Raw genomic sequence first — 12,650 nt, forward strand, 5'->3', positions numbered from 1 at the left:
TGTTTAACCCAGTTTCCTTTTCTGTAAAATGATTTGGAAAAAACAAACCATTCCAGTATATTTGACACCAAATGGGGTCACAAAGAGTCTGACACAACTGAAAAATGAATAAAAAATATTGTGATCAATAATTCTGATCTTGTTTGTTTTATACATTCTGAAAGATACAGAAATTTAAATTGTAGAAGTCTTTGTACAAAGAAGTCTTTAAAGAATATACTCAGTCTGAAAGAATCAGCTTAATATCTATAGAGTGAATAATTAAAATACATATTTTCTTGAAAATAAAGAAACAGAGACTATAATGTTTCATAGAGGTGTCAAGTTCAGCCAAATCACATTAAAATGTATGTGGGAAATGGTTTTATTAAAAATAAAATAAAACAGAATGTTCACTTGTGGTCTCAAAAAAAAAAAAAAAGAATATACTCAGTGTATGATTGTTTTGTGTGCTGTAAAAGAAAATCTTATGGACATATAGATTGGGCCAGTTGACTTCTGAGAAGGTTTCTAGGATTTTGCTTGACTTGAGAAATTTGTCCAAGATACAGTCAAAAATAAGGAGCTAAAATGATGAGCAGGATATTCTCAGAAAAACTGGAAGAAAAAAAACCTTACATTAACTGATACAAAGTAAAATGAGTAGGACCAGGAGAACACTGTAAATAGTAATATTGCTGGATAATCAATTGTGAATAACTTAGTTATTGTATGTTGATGAAAAGTGCTATCCATCCATAAAGAAAGAATTGAGTCTGAATGCAGATTGAAACACACTTTTTTTTAACTTTATTTTTCTTGGATTCTTTTTTGGTATATGCTTTTTTTTTCTTTTTTATTTTTTAATTGGTATTTTGTTTCCAAATAGATGCAAAGTTTCACAAAACCTTGTGTTCCAGATTTTTTCCTTCTCCTTCTCCTATTCTCCAAGACAGCAATCTATCTGATGTAGTTTAAATGTGTGCAATTCTTCTAATCATAATGTTTTCTTTTACAACATGACTAATATAGAAATGCGTTTTGCATGACTACACATGTGTAACCCATCAAATTGCTTGCCTCCTCAATGAAAGGCATGAGGATAGAGGGAAAAACTCAAAAAGAAATTTAATTTGTTAAAAATTGTTTTTACATGAAATTGGAAAAAAATAAAATATTAAAAAAAATTTAAAGAAATAATATAGATTCTTAAGCAGGGAAACAATGTGTTTCAAATGGTGTGTGCTAATTCCAACGTCTTTGTATAAAACCAATTGGGGAGGGCACAATAAGAAATATGGTTTAGGGACTTCTTTATTCCTACATCTCAAAATAAATTTTTCTTATTTAGCCCAACCTGACCTAGTGTCCTATGATGACTAAAAAATAACTAAAACACAGACTGCCACAGAAGCACCCTTTCTTTCAATACTAGAGGAAATAGACCACTAGAGGCTCATAATTTGTGCATAGACCAAATATAGTATAAAATGTTTCATATGGACATTTTCCACTGCCCATGTGGGCATGTGAGTCACACTACTTGGCAGCCAAGTCTCTTGCTTTATTTTCATCTAAGGTTAAAAAAAAAAAAAAAAAAAAAAAGATTGTTCTAAATGTCTGTGGTCTCATTTCCAATAGTCTTGTGATGGAAAATGCATCTGTATCCAGAACTATGAAAGTTGAATAAGGATCAAAGCATAATATTTTTACTTGTTTTTTTTTCGTCTTTTTTCCCTTTTGTTCTGATTTTTCTTTCATAACATGAGTAATATGGAAATGTGTTTAAAATGATTGTACATTTATAACCTATGTCAGATTGCTTGCTTTCTTAGAGGGGAGAGGCATGGGAAAGAAGGAAAAAATTGGAACTCAAAATCTTACAAAAATGAATGTTGAAAACTATCTTTACATGCAATTGGAAAAATAAAATGCTATTGAAAAGTTTTGTTTTACTATTGATCAGAGAAATACAAATTAAGACAACTCTGAGGTACCACTACACACATCTCAGATTGGCTAAGATGACAGGAAAAGATAATGATGAATGTTGGAGGGGATGTGGGAAAACAGGACACTAATACATTGTTGATGGATCTGTGAACTGATTCAACCATTCTGGAGAACAGTTTGGAACTAGGCCCAAAGGGCTATCAAACTGTGCATATCCTTTGATCCAGCAGTGTTTCTCCTGGGTTTATATCCCAAAGAGATCTTAAGGGAGGGAAAGGGTCCCATATGTGCAAGAATGTTTGTGGCAGCTGTTTTCATAGTGGCTAGAAATTGGAAATGGAATGTCTGAGTAACATGTGTGATATATGAATATATGAATGTTATGGAATATTATTGTTCTATAAGAAATGACCAATAGGATGAATACAAAAAGGCTTGGAGAGACTTATATGAATTGATGCTAAGTGAAATGAGCAGAATCAGGAGATCATTATACAAAGCAACAGCAAGATTATACAATGATCAATTCTGATGGATGTGGCTCTCTTCAACAATGAGATGATTCAGGCTACTTCCAATGGTCCTGTGATGAAAAGAGCAATCTACACTCAGAGAGCGAACCATGGGAACAGAGGGTGGAACACAACATAGTAGTTACACTTTTTTGTTGTTTGCTTGCATTTTATTTTCTTTCTCATTTTTTGCCTCAGGGGAAAGGAGGGGAAAAAATTTTGGAATACAATGTTTTGCAAGGGTGAATGTTGAAAATCATCTATGAATATGTTTTTAAAATAAAAACCTTTAATAATAAAAAAGTAAATAAAAGCAAAGTTTTGGATTTTTAAAAATTGGCTATGGTCTCTAAAGGAGAGAAATAGGACTAATAGATAGGAAATTTCAGAGAAACACAAGTTAGTTTAATATTAAATTAAGACCTTCCCAACATTTAAGGCTGTTCCCAACTGAAATGAGCCGGAACAATAGGTTCCTTGTGATTAAACATATTTAAGTAAAGGCTAGATGGACTCAATTGAATAACAACAATTCAAAAAATATTTTTTAAACTCCTCCAATGTGAAGCACTATGGTGGTGATGTGGTTACAAACACAAACATCAAACAGTCTTAAAATCTTAAGAACTTGGGAGAGGATTCTGTGAAGATGGCAGAATAGGTCAAAAAACTTTTGGCTCTCCAAATTTCCCCCTCAAAAAAATAAATAAACAGAGCTTCACCTCCTAGGGAATGTAGAACAGCAAAAATAAATGGGAGTCAGGGTTAAACAGCTGTTCTAAAACAACTCTGAAAGACCTCAGAAAAAACTGGATGTCTAGAATTGGAGGTTCAGCGTGAGTGAAATACAGACATCTCTAGGCCTAATCTTCAGTTTCAATAAATAAGCCCTGGTGGCAACTGGATTGGGAGGCAGTCCCAGCCTCAAGAGTTTATATAAACTGCATCAAATTGCTTACTCTTTTAGGCAGGGGAAAAGTAAGGGAAGAAAGTAGACTATTTGAAATTCAAATTTAAATGTCTTTACATGAAGTTGGGAAAGATAAAATACTATTAAAAAAACAAATTGAAAACAAATTCTTAAGAAACTAGCATTCTAGAACAGAACACTATAGATGTTCGACTAGTGTAGAGTACAAAGGGGAATGTGCTTGTCCTTTAGGGAAGGTGGTAGGGATAGTTTCTATTATCTCCCTTGTTTTTTAATATTTTTCAGTAGCTGTGCTAAATTGTTGATTCATAATAAACATATAATTAAAAGAAAGAAAGAAAGAAAGAAAGAAAGAAAGAAAGAAAGAAAGAAAGAAAGAAAGAAAGAAAGAAAGAAAGAAAGAAAGAAAGAAAGAAAGAAAGAAAGAAAGAAAGAAAGAAAGAAAGAAAGAAAGAAACTAGCATTCTGGAGCAGCCAGGTGGCACAGTGGATAGAGCACCAGCCCTGAAGTCAGGAAAACCTGAGTTCAAATGTGACCAGAGACACAACATTTCCTAGCTGTGTGACCCTGGGCAAATTACTTAACCACAATTGCCTAAAAAAAAAAAAAGGTAACATGAAGGACATGTATGTCTGGAAAAGGAGAAAGATTGGTTATCTATTATGAATGAGAAACAGTCACATAGATAACTCTGGACTACTGCCCTTCTAGACTTATCAAAAAAAAAAAAAAAAACTGGAGAAAAACCTTCAGCATGTAAAGCTAACTTTCTATGGAGAATTGACAAAAAAGATATGAATGAGGAGAGTTTGGGAAAGAAAAGGGCCATGAAAGGACCACCAACATTGATAATATCAAAGTTCATCTCACCTTTTAGCCTAATCTGATCTCTATATTAAAACACTTCCTAGCTCATAATGTTATTCTTCCAGCTTGTAAAATAATGTCTCCAATAAACTTTTAGTGCTTTCCATTTTGAGCTCCTATTATTCTCTTCTTTATGTAAAACTCCACCCCATCTGTTTTAGGATGGTCTGGGTCAAGGTCATAGCAAATGGTTAAAGTTAAAAGCACTATGTCAATCTGCCAGGGTGAACTGGGGGATCAGTCTCCCCACTTTTCTTACCTGCTCAGCACCAAAACAATGTGCTCCTTTCAATCCAGAAATAACCTAATACACACACATATGCATGTGGATTTAAACACACACACACACCACACACACACACACACACACACACACACACATACACACACACACACACCCTTGCTTTTGCTTCTCTTCAGTGATAACAGCAAGGATCCCCATACTGAAGCCAGCTGGTCCGAGTGAGGAATGAGATGGAGCTGCCTTTGTCCCTCCCTTATGTGCCAACTCAATTCTCTAAGGGGCATGTCTCCCAGACACAACACCATATGGCACCACATGCATGAACAGAGACAGCAATGGTCTATTTGTCTCTTGAATTTTCAAGTTCCTTCAGAATGCTTTTTGTGAACTTCAATTTCTATTTCTCAATATCTACTTTGGACTTTCAGCATCTTCATCAGTGAGGGAAGACAATGATATGTAGCTTCCCTTGTCATGGATCTTTGCTTTGAGATCTTTCAAGCCTTTTAATTGCTCATAACTTTGCTTGTGGAATGGATTTTGGCACCTTGCCTAGATTTACAAGCCTTAAACAACTTATCTGATGGGATCTTTTCACAAATAAATCAGGAATGTTGCCAAGAAATCAGAAGATAGATAGATAGATAGATAGATAGATAGATAGATAGATAGATAGATAGACAGACAGATGATAAATAGATAGTAGATAGATAGTAAATAGTAGATAGATAGATAGAAAGGAAGAAAGAAAGAAAGAAAGAAAGAAAGAAAGAAAGAAAGAAAGAAAGAAAGAAAGAAAGAAAGAAAGAAAGAAAGAAAGAAAGAAAGAAAGAAAGAAAGAAAGAAAGAAAAGAAAGGAAGGAAGGAAGGAAGGAAGGAAGGAAGGAAGGAAGGAAGGAAGGAAGGAAGGAAGGAAGGAAGAAAGAAAGGAAGAAAGAAAGGAAGAAAGAAAGGAAGAAAGAAAGAAAGAAAGAAAGAAAGAAAGAAAGAAAGAAAGAAAGAAAGAAAGAAAGAAAGAAAGAAAGAAAGAAAGAAAGAAAGAAAGAAAGAAAGAAAGAAAGAAAGAAAGAAAGAAAGAAAGAAAGAAAGAAAGAAACATAGGTTTGTATGTGTGCATGATTCTTTTATTGGGATGGGAGGAAAGATAGGGAAGGAGAGGAAGAATATCCCAAATAGGGGTTTTATTTTTCTTTATAGTTACATCAGGCATAGCAAAGTCATCTTGAATTGCAAGGTAGAGGGAGTATTTATGAGGGAAAGTGTTCATAGGACTCCTGACAGGAGTGCATTCTTGAATGGAGTTATAGAAGAGCTATTAAAAACTTCCATGAAGAAGCTAAGTGGCACAGTCGATAGAATACCGAGACTGGAGTCAAAAAGATCTAAATTCAGATCTATAGCTTCAGATGCTTATTAGCTATGTAACTCTTGGCAAGTTACTTAAACCTGTTTGCATCAGTTTCCCCCAAATATTAAAAGGAATTAATAATAGCACCTGCCTCTTGGATTTGTAAGAATCAAATGAGATAACAATTGTAAAATGCTTAGCACTTTACAATACCTGGCACATACTAGCCACTTAACAAGTGCCTAGTGTCTTATTTAGTTACATCTCCCCCCAAAAAACTTCCCACCATTTCTCTGTGCCCAACTACCTGTTCAACTCACCCTAGAGACTTAAACTTTTGTCAGAGAGATCTTTGATTCCATGATGTAAGGTGTATAAGAGGAATGTTTTAAAATGTTTTTCTTCAAAGAATGCTATAGTGGTTCATTCATATTAAAAACTCACTTAAAGATAATGGAAAAAGCAACTTAATAACAACCTAATATTTAACTGGTCTAATACAATTGTAAGCAATTTCCAGGTGTGTCTATATTCTTGTCTAGAGTGAGGGTTTTGTTACATAGAATATTGCTTAGAGCATATGGGTTATCACTTAGAGATTATAGTTTTAACAATTTGGGGATAATAGATTCACCTGCTATTTTATCTTTATATTAAATAATTGGTGGAAGAACTGACTGAATTACTCAGGTGATTTTCCTCATGTAGTTTCCAGCCTTGGACTTATCCTTGACAAGCAACCAACGCCTTTAATGTGTTCTCCAAATCCTTGGAACAAAATAGCACATTCTTAACAAACCCTTTAAAGCAGCATAACTAGGGTCGAAATGAACTGACAGCTGTGTTAGCTCTGGTAGAAACAAGCCATGATTTAGCCTAACGGCAGGAATGGAACCAGACCAATGTTTTCTTCGTGTTGAAAAACAAAGAAAACACCCCACCTGCCCTCCCTTCACTCTTCACAAGCCTCCACTCTTCAACATGTTTACTGTTTACAATTGCAACTGCCTCACAGTTTCCCCATCATTTCCAAAATGTTCTCCGAAGTGGTGCATAAGCTGCTAGGCTGCAGGAGGGTTGGTGGGCTGATAAACCCCTTTCAGTCTCTCTGAGTCCCCCCAGAATTCCTCTTTGAACATTGGCAGAGACAAAAATAGGAATTTCTGAGGATTGCTAAGCATGCCTAAGAGATAATCTAAAATTACAAGGAATATATGAGTATTGATGATGTCAAGATGCATCTGTAGAATGAGCTGTTCTTTTTGTTGTTGTTGTTATTGTTGTTAATTCCTTTTTCTTCTGAATCTGCTTACAAAATAGATGTACCAACTAAGTTCTGTCCTGGCAGTCATGGTGGATGGCAGCAGGATACTGTTTGGAAATATTGTAAATGACAGTGAGCTACTATTTTTTGAAAATGGCATGAAGCAGGACAATTATAATCATTACTAAACATCAGGTTCTCTCAACAGTTTGTTTTTAAAGTGTTCAAATGTTCTCTGTATAATGGCTGTATATGTCATATAATTATTATTTTTGTTTTTAATATGCTATTTTTAATGAAACCCAGGCTTTCACAATAAATTTTATTTTCCACAAGATATTTCCCACATATACTATATATATGTACATATATATATTATATATGTCCTATATATGTTCATAATACCTATTATACATATACATTTGTTTTTTTTTTCCCTTGAAAATTCTCTTGTGAATCCCTGCCTTTTATCAATAAGGTGATGGAATGAGTATAGGTGTAGAATAAAGCATATATTGTCAGGTTATCCATTTGTCTACTTTGCTGTACTTTATTCCAAGAAAGAGCTCTATTTTGGAAGAGAAAGAAGATCAGAAGAAAATTATAATGACATAAAAATGAAATAAAAGTTTTAAAATTCTATTGCTTACTTTATTCTTTATTTTTTTTCTTCAAAAATATGCAATTCCAGCTGAACAAGTTGTGGCATATGATTTTAATGACATATTATTGTGCTATAAGAAATGACAAATAGGATGGTTTTAGAAAAACCTAGAAAGACTTAAAAAAAAAACTGATGCAATGATGAAATTGAAATTATTTCCACTCATATGAAAGAGTGTTCCAAATCACTACTGATCAGAGAAATGCAAATTAAGACAACTCTGAGATACCACTACACACCTGTCAGATTGGCTAAGATGACAGGAACAAATAATGATGAATGTTGGAGGGGATGTGGGAAAACTGGGACACTGATACATTGTTGGTGGAGTTGTGAAAGAATCCAGCCATTCTGGAGAGCAATTTGGAACTATGCCCAAAAAGTTGTCAAACTGTGCATACCCTTTGACCCAGCATTGCTTTTATTGGGATTATATCCCAAAGAAATACTAAAGAGTGGAAAGGGACCTGTATGTGCCAAAATGTTTGTGGCAGCTCTTTTTGTTGTAGCTAGAAACTGCAAGTTGAATGGATGTCCATCAATTGGAGAATGGTTGGGTAAATTGTGGTATATGAAGGTTATGGAATATTATTGCTCTGTAAGAAATGACCAGCAGGAGGAATACAGAGAGGCTTGGAGAGACTTAAATCAACTGTTGCTGAGTGAAATGAGCAGAACCAGAAGATCACTGTACACTTCAACAACAATACTGTATGAGGATGTATTCTGATGGAAGTGGAAATCTTCAACATAAAGAAGATCCAACTCACTTCCAGTTGATCAATGATGGACAGAAATAACTATACCCAGAGAAGGAACACTGGGAAGCGAATGTAAATTGTTAGCACTACTGTCTATGTACCCAGGTTACTTATACCTTCGGAAGCTAATAATTAATGTGCAACAAGAAAATGGTATTTACACACATATATTGTATCTAGGTTATATTGTAACACATGTAAAATGTATGGGATTGATTACCTGCCATCAGGGGGAGGGAGTGGAGGGAGGGAGGGGATAATTTGGAAAAATGAATAAAAAAAATTAAAAAAAAAAACTGATGCAGAATTAAGTAAGCAGGACCAGGAGGACATTGTACATAATAACAGCAACATTGTGTAATGAACAACTGTGAATAATTTAGCTCTTCTCAGAAATAAAATGGTCCAAGACAATCCCATGATGAAAAGAGTAAGAACCAATATAGACTGAAGGGCATTATTTTTCACTTTCTTTCCTTCCTTTTTTTAATTCAGATTTTCTTCTGCAAAATGGATAACATAAAAATAAGTTTTACATTATTGCAAATGTATAATCTATATCAAATTGCTTATTATCTAAAGGAGGAAGGATAGAAGGAAAAATAGAATTTGGAAATCAAAACTTTTTAAAAGAATATTAAAAATTGTTTTTACATGTAATTTGTGGAAAATAGAATTTTATCAAAATGTTCTATTCTATATATGCTTTATTTAAATTAATCATTTTAGAACTAGTGATAGTACATAGTCATAGTTCGAGTTTATGAAGTTACATTAAAATTATTTCATTTTATTGATTCATTCAATCACTGTTTGAAAGTATATACTATGTGCTAGATTTTGGAGGAAATATGAACTTTACATCAGATATGATTCCTGGCCTCATGGTGCTTATATTCTTAAACTTAAGGTCTCGATTACAAGGGGATCTTATTTGTATCTTTGATTTAGGATACAAAGGGTACAGTAGAACAAGTTAGGAGTCAAAAGGCCCAGTTGTTATTTTCCAACTAGTGGATGACCTTTGGCAAGTAAATTAATCACTCTAGGGCTCAATTTCTACATCTCTAAAATGAAAGAGTTGGAACATAGATTATGTCTAGTTCTAAAATCCTATTCTTTCTCTTCTCTCTCATGTTTTGTCAGCCTAAAAGTTTAAATAAATTCATATTTAGCATTTAAAAAATACATGCTGTGCAATATTGTACGATGATCAATTGTGAATGACTTAGCTATTCTCAGCAATATAAAGAACCAAGACAATTCCAAAGGACTTAACTTTAAAAAAATGCTACCCACCTCCAGAGAAAGAACTGATGGAGTTTGAATGCAGATCGAAGCACACTATTTTTTACTTTATTTTTTCAAATGAGGCTTTTGGGGTTTTTTGGTTTGTGTTTCTCTCACAACATGACTAATATAGAAATATGTTTTGCATGACTGCACATATATAACATATCAAATTGCTTGCTATGTTGGGGAGAAGAGAGGATTGGGAGGGAAGGAAAGAATTTGAAACTCAAAAACTTAAACATATATTAAAATTGTTTTTACATGTAATTGTAAAAAAATAAAAATACATGCTGTGAAATATTTTGTTATACTTATCATTATAGATAATAATAATGATTCCTTTTTTTTCTTCCAAATGTTTTTAAGAAACTCTTTCAACAGAAGAAAAAAATCTCTCAATGGAATGTCACTGTTCTCAAAGTTATAGTTTAATCACCTTTCAGTATAATGCAAAGAAAAAAAGTTATTCATATTCTTTGTGCAAATAGTTTTAAATTAAATTAATCAGTCACAACCAGAAGAGGAAAGAATTCTTTTTAGATGAGATTGAGAGTTAAGAAAAGTAAAGGGGAAAGGGTAAAATTCTGGATGACATCAATGCTCAAGGGCAGCTTTAGGGAAGATAGTGCTATATGTAAGATTTATATGTATGCAGCACCCCAGGAATGCTTCTAATCTTACCAGTATTATCAATCAATCAAAAAAAAAGATATAATAAGCACTTACAATATGCTAGACTACTAGATGCAAGGGAGAAGAGCAAGAAGGATAGGAGGGAAGTTTAAGAAGTGATAATGATGGAATTTCCACAAACACACTCTTCCACTTCCCAAAAACATTGAACTTGTGATGGAAAAAAGTTGATCACCCGTAATTTCATCATCATGAAAATAGCTTCAGCTTTGGTACTCTCACTTCATCATTATCCTCTGTACCTCTGATTGGAGGGCTGGAGAGTCAAGCAAAAAAAAAAAAAAAAAAGCTTCTCCCAAATCCTTTTTTTTAAAGGTCTCAAAAGTTCTAGTCAATTCTTCATTTTCCATCAGCTATTCTATTGGATTTTGATTCTACCACCATCATCATCCCTCCTCTCTATCCTTTGATACTTTCCCCCCACCCTTTTTAGCTTCCCTCCTTAGATTGTAAATTCCTTGAGGGCAAGAACTATAGTTTTTATATGTGTCCCAGTACTTATAATAATGCCTGGCACATAGTACAATGTAGCTTAGTAAATGTGTATTGTATGGAAAATAGAATTCAGAGTATATAAAATTTCAGGGAAAAGAAACTTTCTGATGAAATTCTCTCATTACATAAAGAAACCATCTACTAATTTCTGGAGCAAGCCACTTATTGCATAGTTGAGGTGCTGTGGGGAAGAAGATAATGAACACAAAGAGATATCCTTCAATAGCTATATTATTTAATTATCAAAAAAAAAGTTTTAAAAAAAGAGGAAGAAACCTCATTTGCCCCTGGAAACCTAAAATTCAAACATATGACATAAGAAAAAAAATTAAGGGAAGGTCTCAAATGGGAGTGGAGAGGAAGCAGTGAATGCCATTGAAGTGGTTGCTGAAATATTTCTTTTAGAATTAAAGAAAAACTGGTCTGTCTAAACTAGCCTAATTTTTTATCCTGTAACTGCAAGTATCTACGTGGAAGTACGTATCATCAACTCCCCCAAAAAAAGTTTGAACAAAAATATTTTAACTGATCCACTCATATAGAAAAGTCAAAACTATAGGTTTCATTCACACTATCTTTTAAAAAAAAATTTGATGTCAGCTCAAGAAAGGAGGTGTTTTGTAGCTATAAGTAAGATTACTGTCTTTTAAGTATTAATTAGGAGGAATTCAAAATGACAAATACTTCTAATTTTCTATTACCCATTAAAAAGAAAAATAATATCACAAATAAGGTTGAATTTCTCTTTAATTACGGAGTTTCAATCACCTTTCAACTATCACAGGATACTCTAAATGACTAAATGAAATGTATTTGTTTTAATTTCTTCTCTTCCTTTCATACTTTATGTGGAAGATGTAACAAATTGTAAAGTGGCCAAAGGTGTTATGTGTAGGGAAGAAGATGTGAAATATGGCTTTAAAAAATAGAAACAAAAAAACAGGGAAATAAAATAGCTAAAAAGTCCCATTTTACAAAAAAAGAAGTTGAGCAAGTCATCAATGAACTTCCTAAGAAAAAATCTCCAGGGCCAGGTGGAATTACAAATGAATTCTACCAAACATTTAAAAAACAATTAATTCTGCTACTATATAAACTATTTGGAAAAATAGGTGAAGGAGTTCTACCAAATTCCTTTTATGACACAAATATAATGCTGCTACCTGAACCAGGACAGGCCAAAATAAAGAAGGAAAATTATGAACCAATTTCCCTAATGAAAATTGATGCAAAAATCTTAAATAGTATTAAAAAACTGGAAAAATAGACCTCAGGAAAACAAGAGATAACTGTGAAAAGATGAATTATAATCTGTATCATGAAACCTGAGCTGTGTCATTTGCATGGATAATTTGTACAGTGTCTACTTCCCTGAAAGATATTTGCAAAGACACAAGAAAAAGGTGATTCTCTATAAAAGGAAGGAAAATAAGCCCCATGATTACATTTGAAACCAATTAATTGTTGTTTTCAAGATATATATTCTGTATCATTGTTCTGTAAGAAATGACCAGCAGGATGGATACATAGAAGGTTGGAAAGATTACATGAACTGATGCTGAGTGAAATGAGTAGAACCAGGAGATCATTATACACTTCAACAACAATACTATATGAGGATGTATTCTGATGGAAGTGGATATCT

Source organism: Sminthopsis crassicaudata, chromosome 3 (assembly GCF_048593235.1).
Source record: "Sminthopsis crassicaudata isolate SCR6 chromosome 3, ASM4859323v1, whole genome shotgun sequence".
Classification (NCBI taxonomy): domain Eukaryota; kingdom Metazoa; phylum Chordata; class Mammalia; order Dasyuromorphia; family Dasyuridae; genus Sminthopsis; species Sminthopsis crassicaudata.